Source organism: Cyclopterus lumpus, chromosome 2 (assembly GCF_009769545.1).
Source record: "Cyclopterus lumpus isolate fCycLum1 chromosome 2, fCycLum1.pri, whole genome shotgun sequence".
Classification (NCBI taxonomy): domain Eukaryota; kingdom Metazoa; phylum Chordata; class Actinopteri; order Perciformes; family Cyclopteridae; genus Cyclopterus; species Cyclopterus lumpus.
In genome coordinates this window covers 11,982,433-12,003,932 of record NC_046967.1, presented here as the reverse complement: position 1 = coordinate 12,003,932, position 21,500 = coordinate 11,982,433, and the positions used below count along the sequence as shown (strand labels likewise).

The following is a 21,500-nucleotide window of genomic DNA, read 5'->3' as shown; positions in this document are numbered from 1 at the left end:
GCCAAAAGGTCAGGGGCCAAAGGGTCAGGGCCCAAAGTTTCAGGGGCCCAAATTCAGGGGGTCAAAGGGACAGGGGCCCCCTGTCCTTCACCTCCAGAATGTCCCTCAGAGAGACACATAGAGTATTGATGAGTAAACTATATGTTCCATACTTTATTAATATTATATATATACTATACTTGAGTGAGTCAATGTTCATCATTATAAAGAGTTATTTAATCACATTGAAGAACCAAACATTTATACATTGTGAATCAAATATTAGTTTAATGATCATTCTGATACGTTAATCTTGTGTGAAGTCCTGACTCCTCCTGCCGTGAGCTGCTTCTACACGTCTGCTACCAGCTGCAGGAAACCTTTAAAACCTGATCACATCTGATTGATTATGAACACATTGTTTCTGTCTTCTTCTCTTCTTCTTAGTGACATGATTTTAACAACATGTCTGTTTACAAAAGAAGAGGAAACAACATGAAAGACACTCATGTTGATGATGTAAATAATGATTCATTGTGTATTGATATGATAAACTCTGTTGTTTTGTGTGTTTTCAGTCTGTCATGGTGTCAGATCTCAGATGAAGGCTGTTCTTCTCTGGGATCAGCTCTGAAGTCAAACCCCTCCAGTCTGAGAAAACTGGATCTGAGTGGAAACCAGCTGCAGGATTCAGGAGTGAAGCTGCTGAGTGGTTTTCTGGAGAGTCCACATTGTAGTCTGGAGACTCTGAGGTGGGTTCACTGTCTGCTGCTAGTGTAGCACCTTCATGTTTAATCAATAACTATCTGATTGGTCTACGTATTGATCATCACGTGTTACATTTCCTGGTCATATGTTCCACTTCACATCAGCTGCCTCGTTGTCTGCATGTCATCCTCTACAATCATGAAATGTACAACTGGTGTGGATTCATGCTGCTGGTGGACTACTGAACAGGTCTACTGGGTCAGAGCCAGGGGCCAAAGAGCCAGGGGCCAAAGGGTCAGGGGCCAAAGGGTCAGGGGCCCAAAAGGTCAGGGGCCAAAGGGTCAGGGGCCCAAGGGTCAGGGGCCAAAGAGTCAGGGGCCAAAGAGCCAGGGGCCCAAGGGTCAGGGGCCAAAGGGTCAGGGGCCCAAGGGTTAGGGGCCAAAAGGATCAGGGGCCAAAGGATCAGGGGCCAAAGAGTCAGGGGCCCAAGGGTCAGGGGCCAAAAGGATTGGGGGCCAAATAGTCAGGGGCCAAAAGGTCAGGGGCCAAAAGGTCAGGGGCCAAAAGGTCAGGGGCCATGGGGATCAGGGGCCAAAGGGTCAGGTGCCCAAAGTGGCAGAGGCCAAAGGATCAGGGGCCAAAGGGTTAGGGGACCAAGGGTTCAGGGGCCAAAGGGACAGGGGCCAAAGGGACAGGGGCCAAAAGGTCAGGGGCCAAAGGGTCAGGGCCCAAAGTTTCAGGGGCCCAAATTCAGGGGGTCAAAGGGACAGGGGCCCCCTGTCCTTCACCTCCAGAATGTCCCTCAGAGAGACACATAGAGTATTGATGAGTAAACTATATGTTCCATACTTTATTAATATTATATATATACTATACTTGAGTGAGTCAATGTTCATCATTATAAAGAGTTATTTAATCACATTGAAGAACCAAACATTTATACATTGTGAATCAAATATTAGTTTAATGATCATTCTGATACGTTAATCTTGTGTGAAGTCCTGACTCCTCCTGCCGTGAGCTGCTTCTACACGTCTGCTACCAGCTGCAGGAAACCTTTAAAACCTGATCACATCTGATTGATTATGAACACATTGTTTCTGTCTTCTTCTCTTCTTCTTAGTGACATGATTTTAACAACATGTCTGTTTACAAAAGAAGAGGAAACAACATGAAAGACACTCATGTTGATGATGTAAATAATGATTCATTGTGTATTGATATGATAAACTCTGTTGTTTTGTGTGTTTTCAGTCTGTCAGACTGTCAGATCTCAGTTGAAGGCTGTTCTTCTCTGGGATCAGCTCTGAAGTCAAACCCCTCCAGTCTGAGAGAACTGGATCTGAGTAGAAACAAGCTGCAGGATTCAGACTTGAAGCTGCTGAGTGGTTTTCTGGAGAGTCCACATTGTAGTCTGGAGACTCTGAGGTGGGTTCACTGTCTGCTGCTAGTGTAGCACCTTCATGTTTAATCAATAACTATCTGATTGGTCTACGTATTGATCATCACGTGTTACATTTCCTGGTCATATGTTCCACTTCACATCAGCTGCCTCGTTGTCTGCATGTCATCCTCTACAATCATGAAATGTACAACTGGTGTGGATTCATGCTGCTGGTGGACTACTGAACAGGTCTACTGGGTCAGAGCCAGGGGCCAAAGAGCCAGGGGCCAAAGGATCAGGGGCCAAAGAGCAAGGGGCCCAAGGGTCAGGGGCCAACGTTTCAGGGCCCAAAAGGTCAGGGGCCAAAGGGACAGGGGCCCAAGGGTTAGGGGCCAAAAGGATCAGGGGCCAAAGAGTCAGGGGCCCAAGGGTCAGGGGCCAAAAGGATTGGGGGCCAAATAGTCAGGGGCCAAAGCGTCAGGGGCCAAAAGGTCAGGGGCCATGGGGATCAGGGGCCAAAGGGTCAGGTGCCCAAGGGTCAGGGGCCAAAGAGTCAGGGGCCAAAGAGCCAGGGGCCCAAGGGTCAGGGGCCAAAGGGTCAGGGGCCCAAGGGTTAGGGGCCAAAAGGATCAGGGGCCAAAGGATCAGGGGCCAAAGAGTCAGGGGCCCAAGGGTCAGGGGCCAAAAGGATTGGGGGCCAAATAGTCAGGGGCCAAAAGGTCAGGGGCCATGGGGATCAGGGGCCAAAGGGTCAGGTGCCCAAAGTGGCAGAGGCCAAAGGATCAGGGGCCAAAGGGTTAGGGGACCAAGGGTTCAGGGGCCAAAGGGACAGGGGCCAAAAGGTCAGGGGCCAAAGGGTCAGGGCCCAAAGTTTCAGGGGCCCAAATTCAGGGGGTCAAAGGGACAGGGGCCCCCTGTCCTTCACCTCCAGAATGTCCCTCAGAGAGACACATAGAGTATTGATGAGTAAACTATATGTTCCATACTTTATTAATATTATATATATACTATACTTGAGTGAGTCAATGTTCATCATTATAAAGAGTTATTTAATCACATTGAAGAACCAAACATTTATACATTGTGAATCAAATATTAGTTTAATGATCATTCTGATACGTTAATCTTGTGTGAAGTCCTGACTCCTCCTGCCGTGAGCTGCTTCTACACGTCTGCTACCAGCTGCAGGAAACCTTTAAAACCTGATCACATCTGATTGATTATGAACACATTGTTTCTGTCTTCTTCTCTTCTTCTTAGTGACATGATTTTAACAACATGTCTGTTTACAAAAGAAGAGGAAACAACATGAAAGACACTCATGTTGATGATGTAAATAATGATTCATTGTGTATTGATATGATAAACTCTGTTGTTTTGTGTGTTTTCAGTCTGTCATGGTGTGAGATCTCAGATGAAGGCTGTTCTTCTCTGGGATCAGCTCTGAAGTCAAACCCCTCCAGTCTGAGAGAACTGGATCTGAGTAGAAACAAGCTGCAGGATTCAGGAGTGAAGCTGCTGAGTGGTTTTCTGGAGAGTCCACATTGTAGTCTGGAGACTCTGAGGTGGGTTCACTGTCTGCTGCTAGTGTAGCACCTTCATGTTTAATCAATAACTATCTGATTGGTCTACGTATTGATCATCACGTGTTACATTTCCTGGTCATATGTTCCACTTCACATCAGCTGCCTCGTTGTCTGCATGTCATCCTCTACAATCATGAAATGTACAACTGGTGTGGATTCATGCTGCTGGTGGACTACTGAACAGGTCTACTGGGTCAGAGCCAGGGGCCAAAGAGCCAGGGGCCAAAGGATCAGGGGCCAAAGGGTCAGGGGCCAAAGGGTCAGGGGCCAAAGGATCAGGGGCCAAAGAGTCAGGGGCCAAAGAGCCAGGGGCCCAAGGGTCAGGGGCCAAAGAGTCAGGGGCCAAAGAGTCAGGGGCTCAAAAGGTCAGGGGCCAAAGGGTCAGGGGCCAAAGAGTCAGGGGCCAAAAGGATCAGGGGCCAAAGAGTCAGGGGCCCAAGTGTCAGGGGCCAAAAGGATCAGGGGCCAAAGAGTCAGGGGCCCAACGGCCAGGGGCCAAAGAGCCAGGGGCCAAAGGGTCAGGGGCCCAAAGGATCAGGGGCCAAAGAGTCAGGGGCTAAAGGGTCAGGGTCCAAGAGTCAGGGGCCCAAGGGTCAGGGGCTAAAAGGTCAGGGGCCAAAGGTTTAGGGGTCAAAGGGTCAGGGGCCCCCTGTCCTTCTCCTCCACAATGTCACTCAGAGAGACTCATAGAGTATTGATGAGTAAACCAACATGAAAGACACTCATGTTGATGATGTAAATAATGATTCATTGTGTATTGATATGATAAACTCTGTTGTTTTGTGTGTTTTCAGTCTGTCATGGTGTCAGATCTCAGATGAAGGCTGTTCTTCTCTGGGATCAGCTCTGAAGTCAAACCCCTCCAGTCTGAGAAAACTGGATCTGAGAGGAAACCAGCTGCAGGATTCAGGAGTGAAGCTGCTGAGTGGTTTTCTGGAGAGTCCACATTGTAGACTGGAGACTCTGAGGTCAGTAGAGGGTTTGAGTCCTTGTGTTGTTGTTGTTGTTGTTCACGTCTACAGGAAGTGAAGCTGGATCCCAGCTGACGGCATCACGAGGTATTTAGAGATAGCGGTCCTCATTCATCAAACTATCAAACTATTGATCATCTCCGTTAAAGATGTGAGATCAGTCTGACTGAAGCCTGCACACCACTGGCTCTCACTTCATAGAACCAGCATTACATTTAGTAACCAAGAACATTATCTGGTGTTTTATTGCTCAGTCTTTTCCTCCACGGAGCCAATCATCAGTCCACTAGTGCTGCTTTGTTCATGTTGAGCAGGTTCCAGAGATCCTGGAAACCAAACTTCATCACGTCTGGTTCATGACATCATCTGGAGAATGAATTCTCTGGATCTGGTTTACTGCAGCTGTAAGAACCCAAAATACAGATTCAGCTGTGATTGAATTACAATGAACGGGTAAAAATGAAGCAGATTCAAGAAAAGTCTAAATTCATGTTTTCTTAATTTTGTCCACAAGACGACAAGAAAACAACTTTTAAAATATTAGTTTTCTGAATGGAGTCTGGCTCGATCAATGCTAAGCTAACGTTGTAGCTGCTCCATAAACACTCCACATAACGTCCCATAGACCAGGGTTCTTAACCTTCTTGACCTCGGGGCCCATTCGAAGAGTAACACCGTTTAATTAATTGATCTCCCTTCATTTGATTTGTATTCAATAACTAAATCAAATCCACTTACAGTTGAACAAGTAAAAACATGACACAATGTGATCACAAGGACATTTGTTTATCACGTGTATGTAAACCTGCACAACAACAACAACAAGACGCCCAAAAGGCGAACAATTCATGGAACAAATCAAGCTAATACAATAACTAATGTAAAGGCTTATTAACAAAGAAATAGATTTTACTAGAGAACCAAAGGAGAGACTCAATAAAATGGAGAAATTGAAATTTGATAAATAAATATGTGGTAGTAAAATGGACACATTCAAAATAATAAGTTTCAAATGAAATAAACTGTAAATAAAATAAAATAATACACACACAGGGCTCTGGCTCTGCCTCGTGCCCTCCGTTAACAAAGCTCTACTTAGGGAAGTCGGGATTGTACTCTGGCAAAACATTTAGACTTTTGGGGGTTTTATCACCACTTTCATCTTAATTTTTTCGTTTTAAATACATAACTTTCGCTACTGAGTGTCTTCTTCTGCCTATCAGAGCTTGTAAAACAACTGACTGACGCATTACCGCCACCAAGTGGTGGGAAGCGGTATTGTAACTGAGCGTCTCCTGGATAACAGTAATACCTCTGGTGTCTTCAATTGATAACCCATGTGGCCCACGGGTGCAAAACTAAAAGTTGTTATATATATATATATATATATATATATATATATATATATATATACACACACACAGATTGTACATATTGTAAATCCCTCTGAGGAGAGTTTTGTGATTTGGGGCTATTTATTATATATTCTCTCTCTCTATATATATATATATATATATATATATATATATATATATATATATATATATAGCCCCAAATCACAAAACTCTCCTCAGAGGGATTTACAATATGTACACATATGACATCCTCTGACTTTCACATCATGAACAACTCTCCAACATGGGGAGAAAAGGGTTAACGACGGAGGAGGATCTATCAGGATGTCATGTGACCAGAAGTACAATAGATGTCATGTGACCAGATGAACAATAGATGTCATGTGACCAGATGAACAATAGATGTCATGTGACCAGATGAACAATAGATGTCATGTGACTAGAAGTACAATAGATGTCATGTGACCAGATGAACACTAGATGTCATGTGACCAGAAGTACAATAGATGTCATGTGACCAGATGAACAATAGATGTCATGTGACCAGAAGTACAATAGATGTCATGTGACCAGATGAACACTAGATGTCATGTGACCAGATGAACACTAGATGTCATGTGACCAGATGAACAATAGATGTCATGTGACTAGAAGTACAATAGATGTCATGTGACCAGATGAACAATAGATGTCATGTGACCAGATGAACAATAGATGTCATGTGACCAGAAGTACAATAGATGTCATGTGACCAGATGAACAATAGATGTCATGTGACCAGAAGTACAATAGATGTCATGTGACCAGATGAACAATAGATGTCATGTGACCAGATGAACAATAGATGTCATGTGACCAGAAGTACAATAGATGTCATGTGACCAGATGAACAATAGATGTCATGTGACTAGAAGTACAATAGATGTCATGTGACCAGAAGTACAATAGATGTCATGTGACCAGAAGTACAATAGATGTCATGTGACCAGAAGTACAATAGATGTCATGTGACCAGAAGTACAATAGATGTCATGTGACCAGATGAACAATAGATGTCATGTGACCAGAAGTACAATAGATGTCATGTGACCAGAAGTACAATAGATGTCATGTGACCAGATGAACAATAGATGTCATGTGACCAGAAGTACAATAGATGTCATGTGACCAGATGAACAATAGATGTCATGTGACCAGATGAACAATAGATGTCATGTGACCAGAAGTACAATAGATGTCATGTGACCAGAAGTACAATAGATGTCATGTGACCAGATGAACAATAGATGTCATGTGACCAGAAGTACAATAGATGTCATGTGACCAGAAGTACAATAGATGTCATGTGACCAGATGAACAATAGATGTCATGTGACCAGATGAACAATAGATGTCATGTGACCAGATGAACAATAGATGTCATGTGACCAGAAGTACAATAGATGTCATGTGACCAGATGGTTGTGGCTATACTAATTGCATGTACCTACACATACCAATGATAGTAGCAGGAGGGGTCGGGCAGGACCCCAGCAGGAGGCAGGACCAGGGTCCAGAGGCAACACGACACAGAGAACCTGTGAGGAGAGAAAGCACAAAGACTCTGGGGAAGGGACCCAGTTCCATCTGGTCTCTGGACTAATACAAGGCCTCGTAGGGAACGCCTCCAGCTGTGCTTTCTTTTCAACGTCAGGACGTCAGAGACGAAGCAGGAGCATCTCAACACCGATTGGCTTTATAGACGCAGCGTCACGTCACGTTCTCACTCGTGTCGAAATATGTCCATTCACATGTTGTCCTTTTAGTCCTTCTTTGCTTTGACTCTGTATGAAGTCGCGTGGCTTTGCGTTTGTTGTGAACGCAGCAGAAAAGAGTTGAATCCATCTGTACAGCGAGCAGTGAACACCTCTCTGGTTCTGCAGTCGTGATGCGTTCAGGACCCTCAGCAAAGACTCAGCCTGGACGACCCAAAGGGGCTGCAGGTGTGTGAGCTTGGAGCTCAGTGGAGGTTAACATGAGAGCTGAGAGGAAGCTGCACCGCCTGGAGGCCCTGCTACCCTTCCTCCTGATGAAGGGAGTCTCTGGAGACACCGATCCATCTCTTATGTTGTCTTCTTCTCTCCTCAGATGGAAGTGATCAGCTGAGTGCTGATGATCCATCTGGAGACGGACTCCACCTGGATTTGATTTAGTCGACCACACAGCAGAAGACTTTTAAAAGACCAGAAGAAGAAGATGTCCAAGACACAACAACATGTGTGTGTGTGTCAACTTTATGATCCAACAGACAAGTTTTTATTTTCTGCAGAAATAATAATCAAATATTAATTTACAATACCGATTTATAAAGCTCATTATAATATGATATTTTAGTAATTATGAGAAAAATTTAAAGTAATAAATACAGTGAGAGACTGTTCCAATAGAGTGCTATGATCTCTGTGGTTGACCTTTGCTCTGCATCCTTCCAGGAGATAATCATCCTGAAAGTGCTTTTCTTTTCTAGGCGAACCTGAAAATTCAATTTTTGCTGTGTTTGATCTTTATTTACTCTTAACCAGTAACAAATATACCATTAAAGCTGCAAGCAGCGATGGGTCCTCGTTCCGCCTTCACGTCGGGGGTGCTGGCCGGTCGCCGGCTCAAGCGTCCCAGCATACACATATTCCCGGGCAGCAGAACAAGGAAGTGTCTATATACTTACTGGTCTCTGCAGTATCGATTACCCATCTCTGGAACAGATATTCTATTTCTTATATTGAGAGTTCTATGATTAAGGTGTTTTTACGCTGCAGACCGCATAACGGGAGCAGCTGACTTGGTGGTAGAGTCTCTATATAGTGTGTGCACTCTAGAATATAATCTATGTGTGATGTATGTATTTGATATACTCTGTACTACAATGCCATTCTTTTTTAAGTCTTGTACTGATGTGTACTATTGAGAGGTCACTGTTGTATCCTTGATTGTCTTAAGCTGTATGAGCAGGTGTTGCCAACTGAGTCCGGAGTTTCTGTGAAAATTGATATCAAACAATTCAAGTCATAAATTAAGGAGCTTCTCCCAAAGATTAAGAAAGGGGGAGATATGGGTCCCTGAGGATAAGGTCACTGCAGCCTGGGAAGGAGGAGGATGGGGCCCAGCTTATCCCCCGGACGGTCAAAAGTTAAAGGAGAGGTCTTCGTTTTGGTTTTCTAAACCGATACAGCCCGTCAGATATTGATTTTTCAAATCTCCGCACTTTGTGGCGAACACTTTACGCATTAGCTAGAATTTCACTTATTTGTTAATCCTTTTTCACTCTTGTGTTAAATAAATAAATACATACTGCATTGCAGTTTAATTAATGAATGAAGTCGTTTTCCAGCCTTTTCTGAGCCATCACTTCATCAGTTCCGACTGACGTCGTCATCAGCCCCTGAGGTGAGTTGAGCTACATCCCCACGGCTACACAAACTGATACGGACACACTTATTCCCTGCACACATTTGGCTTTGAAAGGAGAGAAATACCACTGGGGGGACCCCTGACTTTCAGTCGGACTTCTTTTTGTCTACAGGTTGTCTACAGGCTTCAGGGTTTGTCACAAAGTATTAAGTCTGAGTGTTTGATCCGATCCCTATCCGGCCGTTATAGCTATGAATAAATAACGACGGTGTACACTTTACCTGGTTGGGTTAGAATATTCCTAACGCTAATTAAAAACCAGGTTTCTCTCCGGGGAGGTCATCCGAGGCACGAACGGGGTGCCGCGTGACCGTGCGGCGCAGTTGACGACAGTGTCACGGTGCACAGGCTTCCAGGGCAACGATCCTGGAGTAACCCCCTTTTTACTCCTCCACTGCCGCTGTGCACGACAATAGATGACAATAGAGATCATGCAGATTATTGATATTAGGGGATAGGAATGTATGTTTTAGGGTATTGCACATAAGTATTGCACTCTGCTATTCTCTATTACCAGGTTGTTCCAGCAGCCTCCCCAGCTGTCACATTCAACTCCATACCAGGTAGTGACTATCAGTAGACAGCTCTGCTATTCTCTTCCCCGGGGCGTCCAAGACATTCGACCAAAGTTCTGATGATCCGACCACAAAGTTGATCATCGATCTTTGGCCTTGGTTATTCTGGTACCATGTACACTTATAAATAGCCCTGTACTTGAACATGGCGTTTGTTATGACCAGTGACGAGCACATAAGTCCAACAAAAAAGCACCAATTAGGATCAGATTAGTCAGGCCGCTGCTCCTAATCACCCCCCTTCGGATTTCTACATCATAGGCTACAAATCCCTCCTAGAAGATCTACCCCTCCCACCGACTCCAAGAAGGCCGGATACTCCGAAATGCTGTTGGGTGCATAAGCACAAACAACAGTCAGAGCCTTACTCCCCGCAACTCGTAGGCGCAGGGAGGCGACCCTCTTGTTCCCCGGGGAAAACTCCAACACAGCGGCGCTCAGCCGGGGGCTCGTGAGTATCCCCACTCCCGCCCGGCGCCTCTCACCCTGGGCAACTCCAGAAAAGGACAAAGTCCAACCCTTCTCCAGGAGCTTGGTTCCAGAGCCCATGCTGTGCGTGGAGGTGAGCCCAACTATATCTAGCTCGTACCGCTCCGCCTCCTGCACCAGCTCCGGCTCTTTCTCCGCTAGTGAGGTGACGTTCCACGTCCCTAGAGCTAGTCTGTGCCACCGGCGATCGGCCCGCCCAGGTCTCCCGCCTGGCCCGCCGCCCGGTCTACATAGCACCCGACCCCGATAATTCTCCCTGCGGGTGGTGGGTCCACAGGGTGACTGCTGCTCCATGATGTTTTTTCGGGCTAAGCCCGACCAGGCCCCATGGGCGAAAGCCCGGCCACCAGACGCTCACCGACGAGCTCCCCTCCTGGGTCTGGCTCCGGGAGGGTGCCCCGGTTTCCCTTGTCAAGGTAGCTTCAGTCCGTGGGCTGCTTATCATCAGGGTTTATTGAACCGCTCTTAGTCTGGGCTCTCCCCCGAGACCTGTTTGCCTTAAGAGACCCTACCAGGGGCTGATGCCCTGGACAACATAGCTCCCAGGATCAGTGAGCCACTCAAACTCCTCCACCACGTTAAGGTGGCGTTTCATAGGAGGAGACAAAATGTACCGATTGGCCTTTTTCATAATCAGTCTACTCACTTTCCCTATGTGGAGTCAAACTCACAACCTTCATATCATGATATTGATGCATTGGCGGGCTGAAGAAACTTACTGACAAAAAATGTGTTTGTGACCGCAGATAATTCAAGATCCACTTGCTTGTGAAATCGTCACAGCTGTGTGGGTCCTTTTTTCCAAAAAGGCCGGGCACCATGGGCGAAGGCCCGGGCCACCAGACGCTTGCCGACGAGCTCCTCTCCTGAGTCTGGCTCTGGGAGGGTGCCCCGGTTTCCTTTGTCCGGGCGAAGCAGCTTCATTCCTTGGGCCGCTATTCAGTTTGTTTCTTAAGTGCTCTTAGTCTAGACTCTTCCCGGGTTCATCCAGTGTGTGAAGGAGAGGTACTGCAAATCCTTCCTTCCTGCTGCTGTCAGGCTGAACAACCAGCAGAACTTTTGCAAAATCATGACAGCTGTGTTTTTCCCTTTTTCGAAAAAGGATGTTGCAATTAGGATCAGATTAGTCAGGCCGCTGCTCCTAATCACCCCCCTTCGGATTTCTACATCATAGGCTACAAATCCCTCCTAGAAGATCGACCTGCCAAGATAGAACTACTTGCCAAGATGAGGCTGGCAAGAGCTCCACGGAGGAACTTTTTGGTCAGGTTCAGCAGTCCCTCAAAGTGCTATCTAAAAAGCCTGTTAATATATTAGCACCAACGACCTTCTAACCAGAACTACTCACAGCCACCTAACAGCCTACTCACTTGCCCTATGTGGGTGTCGAACTCGCAACCTTCCCATCGTGATATTGATGCATTGGAGGGCTGAAAGAAACCTGGCAAATATTTGTGTGTGACCGCATATAATCCTAGGCAAAGATGTGTCAAAACAAATGCCCAGTGTGAGGGTCGAACTCACGACCTTCAGATTATGAGACTGACGCGCTGCCTACTGCGCCAACGAGGCACACAATGCAGCTAACGTTCGCCAATTGAAGACCACACGTTCTTTTTATTAACTTGAACAAATTTGACCGATTGGCCTTTTTTTTTTTACAAAAGAGCCTACCGACTTGCCCTATGTGGGAGTCGAACTCGCAACCTTCCCATCATGATATTGATGCATTGGAGGGCTGAAGAAACCCTAGCAAATACATGTTTATGACCGACTGATATATTGTAGGGTGCCAAGAACAGAAAAAAGCCCTCCTCCTCCTCGGACATTGTAAAATCATCACCGCTTTGTGCGTCCTTTCTCTAAAAACAGATGTTGCATTGGCCGGGAATCGAACCCGGGCCTCCCGCGTGGCAGGCGAGAATTCTACCACTGAACCACCAATGCTCACATGCTACACATCTGGACATGCTACGACTCAGATCTCCACAGAAGTTGAGACGTCGTAGGATGCCCAGTCATATGTTTTCTTTACGGAGGAGGGAGTTTAAGATATCACGGACAGGGGCCTCAGCTAGACGTTCCCAGTTCACCCTCAGTACACAATTGGGTTTACCAGGTTGTTCCAGCAGCCTCCCCAGCTGTCACATTCAACTCCATACCAGGTAGTGACTATCAGTAGACAGCTCTGCTATTCTCTTCCCCGGGGCGTCCAAGACATTCGACCAAAGTTCTGATGATCCGACCACAAAGTTGATCATCGATCTTTGGCCTTGGTTATTCTGGTACCATGTACACTTATAAATAGCCCTGTACTTGAACATGGCGTTTGTTATGACCAGTGACGAGCACATAAGTCCAACAAAAAAGCACCAATTAGGATCAGATTAGTCAGGCCGCTGCTCCTAATCACCCCCCTTCGGATTTCTACATCATAGGCTACAAATCCCTCCTAGAAGATCTACCCCTCCCACCGACTCCAAGAAGGCCGGATACTCCGAAATGCTGTTGGGTGCATAAGCACAAACAACAGTCAGAGCCTTACTCCCCGCAACTCGTAGGCGCAGGGAGGCGACCCTCTTGTTCCCCGGGGAAAACTCCAACACAGCGGCGCTCAGCCGGGGGCTCGTGAGTATCCCCACTCCCGCCCGGCGCCTCTCACCCTGGGCAACTCCAGAAAAGGACAAAGTCCAACCCTTCTCCAGGAGCTTGGTTCCAGAGCCCATGCTGTGCGTGGAGGTGAGCCCAACTATATCTAGCTCGTACCGCTCCGCCTCCTGCACCAGCTCCGGCTCTTTCTCCGCTAGTGAGGTGACGTTCCACGTCCCTAGAGCTAGTCTGTGCCACCGGCGATCGGCCCGCCCAGGTCTCCCGCCTGGCCCGCCGCCCGGTCTACATAGCACCCGACCCCGATAATTCTCCCTGCGGGTGGTGGGTCCACAGGGTGACTGCTGCTCCATGATGTTTTTTCGGGCTAAGCCCGACCGGGCCCCATGGGAGAAAGCCCGGCCACCAGACGCTCGCCGACGAGCTCCCCTCCTGGGTCTGGCTCCGGGAGGGTGCCCCGGTTTCCCTTGTCCGGGCAAGGTAGCTTCAGTCCGTGGGCTGCTTATCATCAGGGTTTATTGAACCGCTCTTAGTCTGGGCTCTCCCCCGAGACCTGTTTGCCTTGGGAGAGACTACCAGGGGCTGATGCCCCGGACAACATAGCTCCCAGGATCAGTGAGCCACTCAAACTCCTCCACCACGTTAAGGTGGCGTTTCATAGGAGGAGACAAAATGTACCGATTGGCCTTTTTCATAATCAGTCTACTCACTTTCCCTATGTGGAGTCAAACTCACAACCTTCATATCATGATATTGATGCATTGGCGGGCTGAAGAAACTTACTGACAAAAAATGTGTTTGTGACCGCAGATAATTCAAGATCCACTTGCTTGTGAAATCGTCACAGCTGTGTGGGTCCTTTTTTCCAAAAAGGCCGGGCACCATGGGCGAAGGCCCGGGCCACCAGACGCTTGCCGACGAGCTCCTCTCCTGAGTCTGGCTCTGGGAGGGTGCCCCGGTTTCCTTTGTCCGGGCGAAGCAGCTTCATTCCTTGGGCCGCTATTCAGTTTGTTTCTTAAGTGCTCTTAGTCTAGACTCTTCCCGGGTTCATCCAGTGTGTGAAGGAGAGGTACTGCAAATCCTTCCTTCCTGCTGCTGTCAGGCTGAACAACCAGCAGAACTTTTGCAAAATCATGACAGCTGTGTTTTTCCCTTTTTCGAAAAAGGATGTTGCAATTAGGATCAGATTAGTCAGGCCGCTGCTCCTAATCACCCCCCTTCGGATTTCTACATCATAGGCTACAAATCCCTCCTAGAAGATCGACCTGCCAAGATAGAACTACTTGCCAAGATGAGGCTGGCAAGAGCTCCACGGAGGAACTTTTTGGTCAGGTTCAGCAGTCCCTCAAAGTGCTATCTAAAAAGCCTGTTAATATATTAGCACCAACGACCTTCTAACCAGAACTACTCACAGCCACCTAACAGCCTACTCACTTGCCCTATGTGGGTGTCGAACTCGCAACCTTCCCATCGTGATATTGATGCATTGGAGGGCTGAAAGAAACCTGGCAAATATTTGTGTGTGACCGCATATAATCCTAGGCAAAGATGTGTCAAAACAAATGCCCAGTGTGAGGGTCGAACTCACGACCTTCAGATTATGAGACTGACGCGCTGCCTACTGCGCCAACGAGGCACACAATGCAGCTAACGTTCGCCAATTGAAGACCACACGTTCTTTTTATTAACTTGAACAAATTTGACCGATTGGCCTTTTTTTTTTTTACAAAAGAGCCTACCGACTTGCCCTATGTGGGAGTCGAACTCGCAACCTTCCCATCATGATATTGATGCATTGGAGGGCTGAAGAAACCCTAGCAAATACATGTTTATGACCGACTGATATATTGTAGGGTGCCAAGAACAGAACAAAGCCCTCCTCCTCCTCGGACATTGTAAAATCATCACCGCTTTGTGCGTCCTTTCTCTAAAAACAGATGTTGCATTGGCCGGGAATCGAACCCGGGCCTCCCGCGTGGCAGGCGAGAATTCTACCACTGAACCACCAATGCTCACATGCTACACATCTGGACATGCTACGACTCAGATCTCCACAGAAGTTGAGACGTCGTAGGATGCCCAGTCATATGTTTTCTTTACGGAGGAGGGAGTTTAAGATATCACGGACAGGGGCCTCAGCTAGACGTTCCCAGTTCACCCTCAGTACACAATTGGGTTTACCAGGTTGTTCCAGCAGCCTCCCCAGCTGTCACATTCAACTCCATACCAGGTAGTGACTATCAGTAGACAGCTCTGCTATTCTCTTCCCCGGGGCGTCCAAGACATTCGACCAAAGTTCTGATGATCCGACCACAAAGTTGATCATCGATCTTTGGCCTTGGTTATTCTGGTACCATGTACACTTATAAATAGCCCTGTACTTGAACATGGCGTTTGTTATGACCAGTGACGAGCACATAAGTCCAACAAAAAAGCACCAATTAGGATCAGATTAGTCAGGCCGCTGCTCCTAATCACCCCCCTTCGGATTTCTACATCATAGGCTACAAATCCCTCCTAGAAGATCTACCCCTCCCACCGACTCCAAGAAGGCCGGATACTCCGAAATGCTGTTGGGTGCATAAGCACAAACAACAGTCAGAGCCTTACTCCCCGCAACTCGTAGGCGCAGGGAGGCGACCCTCTTGTTCCCCGGGGAAAACTCCAACACAGCGGCGCTCAGCCGGGGGCTCGTGAGTATCCCCACTCCCGCCCGGCGCCTCTCACCCTGGGCAACTCCAGAAAAGGACAAAGTCCAACCCTTCTCCAGGAGCTTGGTTCCAGAGCCCATGCTGTGCGTGGAGGTGAGCCCAACTATATCTAGCTCGTACCGCTCCGCCTCCTGCACCAGCTCCGGCTCTTTCTCCGCTAGTGAGGTGACGTTCCACGTCCCTAGAGCTAGTCTGTGCCACCGGCGATCGGCCCGCCCAGGTCTCCCGCCTGGCCCGCCGCCCGGTCTACATAGCACCCGACCCCGATAATTCTCCCTGCGGGTGGTGGGTCCACAGGGTGACTGCTGCTCCATGATGTTTTTTCGGGCTAAGCCCGACCGGGCCCCATGGGAGAAAGCCCGGCCACCAGACGCTCGCCGACGAGCTCCCCTCCTGGGTCTGGCTCCGGGAGGGTGCCCCGGTTTCCCTTGTCCGGGCAAGGTAGCTTCAGTCCGTGGGCTGCTTATCATCAGGGTTTATTGAACCGCTCTTAGTCTGGGCTCTCCCCCGAGACCTGTTTGCCTTGGGAGAGACTACCAGGGGCTGATGCCCCGGACAACATAGCTCCCAGGATCAGTGAGCCACTCAAACTCCTCCACCACGTTAAGGTGGCGTTTCATAGGAGGAGACAAAATGTACCGATTGGCCTTTTTCATAATCAGTCTACTCACTTTCCCTATGTGGAGTCAAACTCACAACCTTCATATCATGATATTGATGCATTGGCGGGCTGAAGAAACTTACTGACAAAAAATGTGTTTGTGACCGCAGATAATTCAAGATCCACTTGCTTGTGAAATCGTCACAGCTGTGTGGGTCCTTTTTTCCAAAAAGGCCGGGCACCATGGGCGAAGGCCCGGGCCACCAGACGCTTGCCGACGAGCTCCTCTCCTGAGTCTGGCTCTGGGAGGGTGCCCCGGTTTCCTTTGTCCGGGCGAAGCAGCTTCATTCCTTGGGCCGCTATTCAGTTTGTTTCTTAAGTGCTCTTAGTCTAGACTCTTCCCGGGTTCATCCAGTGTGTGAAGGAGAGGTACTGCAAATCCTTCCTTCCTGCTGCTGTCAGGCTGAACAACCAGCAGAACTTTTGCAAAATCATGACAGCTGTGTTTTTCCCTTTTTCGAAAAAGGATGTTGCAATTAGGATCAGATTAGTCAGGCCGCTGCTCCTAATCACCCCCCTTCGGATTTCTACATCATAGGCTACAAATCCCTCCTAGAAGATCGACCTGCCAAGATAGAACTACTTGCCAAGATGAGGCTGGCAAGAGCTCCACGGAGGAACTTTTTGGTCAGGTTCAGCAGTCCCTCAAAGTGCTATCTAAAAAGCCTGTTAATATATTAGCACCAACGACCTTCTAACCAGAACTACTCACAGCCACCTAACAGCCTACTCACTTGCCCTATGTGGGTGTCGAACTCGCAACCTTCCCATCGTGATATTGATGCATTGGAGGGCTGAAAGAAACCTGGCAAATATTTGTGTGTGACCGCATATAATCCTAGGCAAAGATGTGTCAAAACAAATGCCCAGTGTGAGGGTCGAACTCACGACCTTCAGATTATGAGACTGACGCGCTGCCTACTGCGCCAACGAGGCACACAATGCAGCTAACGTTCGCCAATTGAAGACCACACGTTCTTTTTATTAACTTGAACAAATTTGACCGATTGGCCTTTTTTTTTTTTACAAAAGAGCCTACCGACTTGCCCTATGTGGGAGTCGAACTCGCAACCTTCCCATCATGATATTGATGCATTGGAGGGCTGAAGAAACCCTAGCAAATACATGTTTATGACCGACTGATATATTGTAGGGTGCCAAGAACAGAACAAAGCCCTCCTCCTCCTCGGACATTGTAAAATCATCACCGCTTTGTGCGTCCTTTCTCTAAAAACAGATGTTGCATTGGCCGGGAATCGAACCCGGGCCTCCCGCGTGGCAGGCGAGAATTCTACCACTGAACCACCAATGCTCACATGCTACACATCTGGACATGCTACGACTCAGATCTCCACAGAAGTTGAGACGTCGTAGGATGCCCAGTCATATGTTTTCTTTACGGAGGAGGGAGTTTAAGATATCACGGACAGGGGCCTCAGCTAGACGTTCCCAGTTCACCCTCAGTACACAATTGGGTTTACCAGGTTGTTCCAGCAGCCTCCCCAGCTGTCACATTCAACTCCATACCAGGTAGTGACTATCAGTAGACAGCTCTGCTATTCTCTTCCCCGGGGCGTCCAAGACATTCGACCAAAGTTCTGATGATCCGACCACAAAGTTGATCATCGATCTTTGGCCTTGGTTATTCTGGTACCATGTACACTTATAAATAGCCCTGTACTTGAACATGGCGTTTGTTATGACCAGTGACGAGCACATAAGTCCAACAAAAAAGCACCAATTAGGATCAGATTAGTCAGGCCGCTGCTCCTAATCACCCCCCTTCGGATTTCTACATCATAGGCTACAAATCCCTCCTAGAAGATCTACCCCTCCCACCGACTCCAAGAAGGCCGGATACTCCGAAATGCTGTTGGGTGCATAAGCACAAACAACAGTCAGAGCCTTACTCCCCGCAACTCGTAGGCGCAGGGAGGCGACCCTCTTGTTCCCCGGGGAAAACTCCAACACAGCGGCGCTCAGCCGGGGGCTCGTGAGTATCCCCACTCCCGCCCGGCGCCTCTCACCCTGGGCAACTCCAGAAAAGGACAAAGTCCAACCCTTCTCCAGGAGCTTGGTTCCAGAGCCCATGCTGTGCGTGGAGGTGAGCCCAACTATATCTAGCTCGTACCGCTCCGCCTCCTGCACCAGCTCCGGCTCTTTCTCCGCTAGTGAGGTGACGTTCCACGTCCCTAGAGCTAGTCTGTGCCACCGGCGATCGGCCCGCCCAGGTCTCCCGCCTGGCCCGCCGCCCGGTCTACATAGCACCCGACCCCGATAATTCTCCCTGCGGGTGGTGGGTCCACAGGGTGACTGCTGCTCCATGATGTTTTTTCGGGCTGAGCCCGACCGGGCCCCATGGGAGAAAGCCCGGCCACCAGACGCTCGCCGACGAGCTCCCCTCCTGGGTCTGGCTCCGGGAGGGTGCCCCGGTTTCCCTTGTCCGGGCAAGGTAGCTTCAGTCCGTGGGCTGCTTATCATCAGGGTTTATTGAACCGCTCTTAGTCTGGGCTCTCCCCCGAGACCTGTTTGCCTTGGGAGAGACTACCAGGGGCTGATGCCCCGGACAACATAGCTCCCAGGATCAGTGAGCCACTCAAACTCCTCCACCACGTTAAGGTGGCGTTTCATAGGAGGAGACAAAATGTACCGATTGGCCTTTTTCATAATCAGTCTACTCACTTTCCCTATGTGGAGTCAAACTCACAACCTTCATATCATGATATTGATGCATTGGCGGGCTGAAGAAACTTACTGACAAAAAATGTGTTTGTGACCGCAGATAATTCAAGATCCACTTGCTTGTGAAATCGTCACAGCTGTGTGGGTCCTTTTTTCCAAAAAGGCCGGGCACCATGGGCGAAGGCCCGGGCCACCAGACGCTTGCCGACGAGCTCCTCTCCTGAGTCTGGCTCTGGGAGGGTGCCCCGGTTTCCTTTGTCCGGGCGAAGCAGCTTCATTCCTTGGGCCGCTATTCAGTTTGTTTCTTAAGTGCTCTTAGTCTAGACTCTTCCCGGGTTCATCCAGTGTGTGAAGGAGAGGTACTGCAAATCCTTCCTTCCTGCTGCTGTCAGGCTGAACAACCAGCAGAACTTTTGCAAAATCATGACAGCTGTGTTTTTCCCTTTTTCGAAAAAGGATGTTGCAATTAGGATCAGATTAGTCAGGCCGCTGCTCCTAATCACCCCCCTTCGGATTTCTACATCATAGGCTACAAATCCCTCCTAGAAGATCGACCTGCCAAGATAGAACTACTTGCCAAGATGAGGCTGGCAAGAGCTCCACGGAGGAACTTTTTGGTCAGGTTCAGCAGTCCCTCAAAGTGCTATCTAAAAAGCCTGTTAATATATTAGCACCAACGACCTTCTAACCAGAACTACTCACAGCCACCTAACAGCCTACTCACTTGCCCTATGTGGGTGTCGAACTCGCAACCTTCCCATCGTGATATTGATGCATTGGAGGGCTGAAAGAAACCTGGCAAATATTTGTGTGTGACCGCATATAATCCTAGGCAAAGATGTGTCAAAACAAATGCCCAGTGTGAGGGTCGAACTCACGACCTTCAGATTATGAGACTGACGCGCTGCCTACTGCGCCAACGAGGCACACAATGCAGCTAACGTTCGCCAATTGAAGACCACACGTTCTTTTTATTAACTTGAACAAATTTGACCGATTGGCCTTTTTTTTTTTTACAAAAGAGCCTACCGACTTGCCCTATGTGGGAGTCGAACTCGCAACCTTCCCATCATGATATTGATGCATTGGAGGGCTGAAGAAACCCTAGCAAATACATGTTTATGACCGACTGATATATTGTAGGGTGCCAAGAACAGAACAAAGCCCTCCTCCTCCTCGGACATTGTAAAATCATCACCGCTTTGTGCGTCCTTTCTCTAAAAACAGATGTTGCATTGGCCGGGAATCGAACCCGGGCCTCCCGCGTGGCAGGCGAGAATTCTACCACTGAACCACCAATGCTCACATGCTACACATCTGGACATGCTACGACTCAGATCTCCACAGAAGTTGAGACGTCGTAGGATGCCCAGTCATATGTTTTCTTTACGGAGGAGGGAGTTTAAGATATCACGGACAGGGGCCTCAGCTAGACGTTCCCAGTTCACCCTCAGTACACAATTGGGTTTACCAGGTTGTTCCAGCAGCCTCCCCAGCTGTCACATTCAACTCCATACCAGGTAGTGACTATCAGTAGACAGCTCTGCTATTCTCTTCCCCGGGGCGTCCAAGACATTCGACCAAAGTTCTGATGATCCGACCACAAAGTTGATCATCGATCTTTGGCCTTGGTTATTCTGGTACCATGTACACTTATAAATAGCCCTGTACTTGAACATGGCGTTTGTTATGACCAGTGACGAGCACATAAGTCCAACAAAAAAGCACCAATTAGGATCAGATTAGTCAGGCCGCTGCTCCTAATCACCCCCCTTCGGATTTCTACATCATAGGCTACAAATCCCTCCTAGAAGATCTACCCCTCCCACCGACTCCAAGAAGGCCGGATACTCCGAAATGCTGTTGGGTGCATAAGCACAAACAACAGTCAGAGCCTTACTCCCCGCAACTCGTAGGCGCAGGGAGGCGACCCTCTTGTTCCCCGGGGAAAACTCCAACACAGCGGCGCTCAGCCGGGGGCTCGTGAGTATCCCCACTCCCGCCCGGCGCCTCTCACCCTGGGCAACTCCAGAAAAGGACAAAGTCCAACCCTTCTCCAGGAGCTTGGTTCCAGAGCCCATGCTGTGCGTGGAGGTGAGCCCAACTATATCTAGCTCGTACCGCTCCGCCTCCTGCACCAGCTCCGGCTCTTTCTCCGCTAGTGAGGTGACGTTCCACGTCCCTAGAGCTAGTCTGTGCCACCGGCGATCGGCCCGCCCAGGTCTCCCGCCTGGCCCGCCGCCCGGTCTACATAGCACCCGACCCCGATAATTCTCCCTGCGGGTGGTGGGTCCACAGGGTGACTGCTGCTCCATGATGTTTTTTCGGGCTAAGCCCGACCGGGC

At 48.6% G+C, this 21,500-nt stretch overlaps 1 long non-coding RNA gene and 8 other non-coding genes across 9 annotated transcripts; 1 reads left to right on the top strand and 8 right to left on the bottom strand.

Moving 5' to 3' along the window:
• Nucleotides 1-679: 679 nt before the first annotated feature.
• On the top strand, nucleotides 680-12,628 carry LOC117746126. The gene is made up of 3 exons (XR_004611306.1): nucleotides 680-731; nucleotides 8,111-9,947; nucleotides 12,614-12,628. It is a non-coding gene; the product is annotated as an uncharacterized LOC117746126 (long non-coding RNA).
• Nucleotides 11,994-12,066, bottom strand: trnam-cau. Its single transcript has one exon. It is a non-coding gene; the product is annotated as a tRNA-Met (tRNA).
• On the bottom strand, nucleotides 12,371-12,441 carry trnag-gcc. The gene has a single exon. It is a non-coding gene; the product is annotated as a tRNA-Gly (tRNA).
• A 2,036-nt stretch (nucleotides 12,629-14,664) lies between the features above and the next one.
• Nucleotides 14,665-14,737, bottom strand: trnam-cau. Its single transcript has one exon. It is a non-coding gene; the product is annotated as a tRNA-Met (tRNA).
• A 305-nt stretch (nucleotides 14,738-15,042) lies between these two features.
• On the bottom strand, nucleotides 15,043-15,113 carry trnag-gcc. The gene has a single exon. It is a non-coding gene; the product is annotated as a tRNA-Gly (tRNA).
• Nucleotides 15,114-17,336: 2,223 nt separating this feature from the next.
• Nucleotides 17,337-17,409, bottom strand: trnam-cau. The gene has a single exon. It is a non-coding gene; the product is annotated as a tRNA-Met (tRNA).
• Nucleotides 17,410-17,714: 305 nt separating this feature from the next.
• trnag-gcc lies at nucleotides 17,715-17,785 on the bottom strand. Its single transcript has one exon. It is a non-coding gene; the product is annotated as a tRNA-Gly (tRNA).
• Nucleotides 17,786-20,008: 2,223 nt separating this feature from the next.
• Nucleotides 20,009-20,081, bottom strand: trnam-cau. The gene has a single exon. It is a non-coding gene; the product is annotated as a tRNA-Met (tRNA).
• A 305-nt stretch (nucleotides 20,082-20,386) lies between these two features.
• Nucleotides 20,387-20,457, bottom strand: trnag-gcc. Its single transcript has one exon. It is a non-coding gene; the product is annotated as a tRNA-Gly (tRNA).
• Between the last annotated feature and the right edge of the window lie 1,043 nt (nucleotides 20,458-21,500).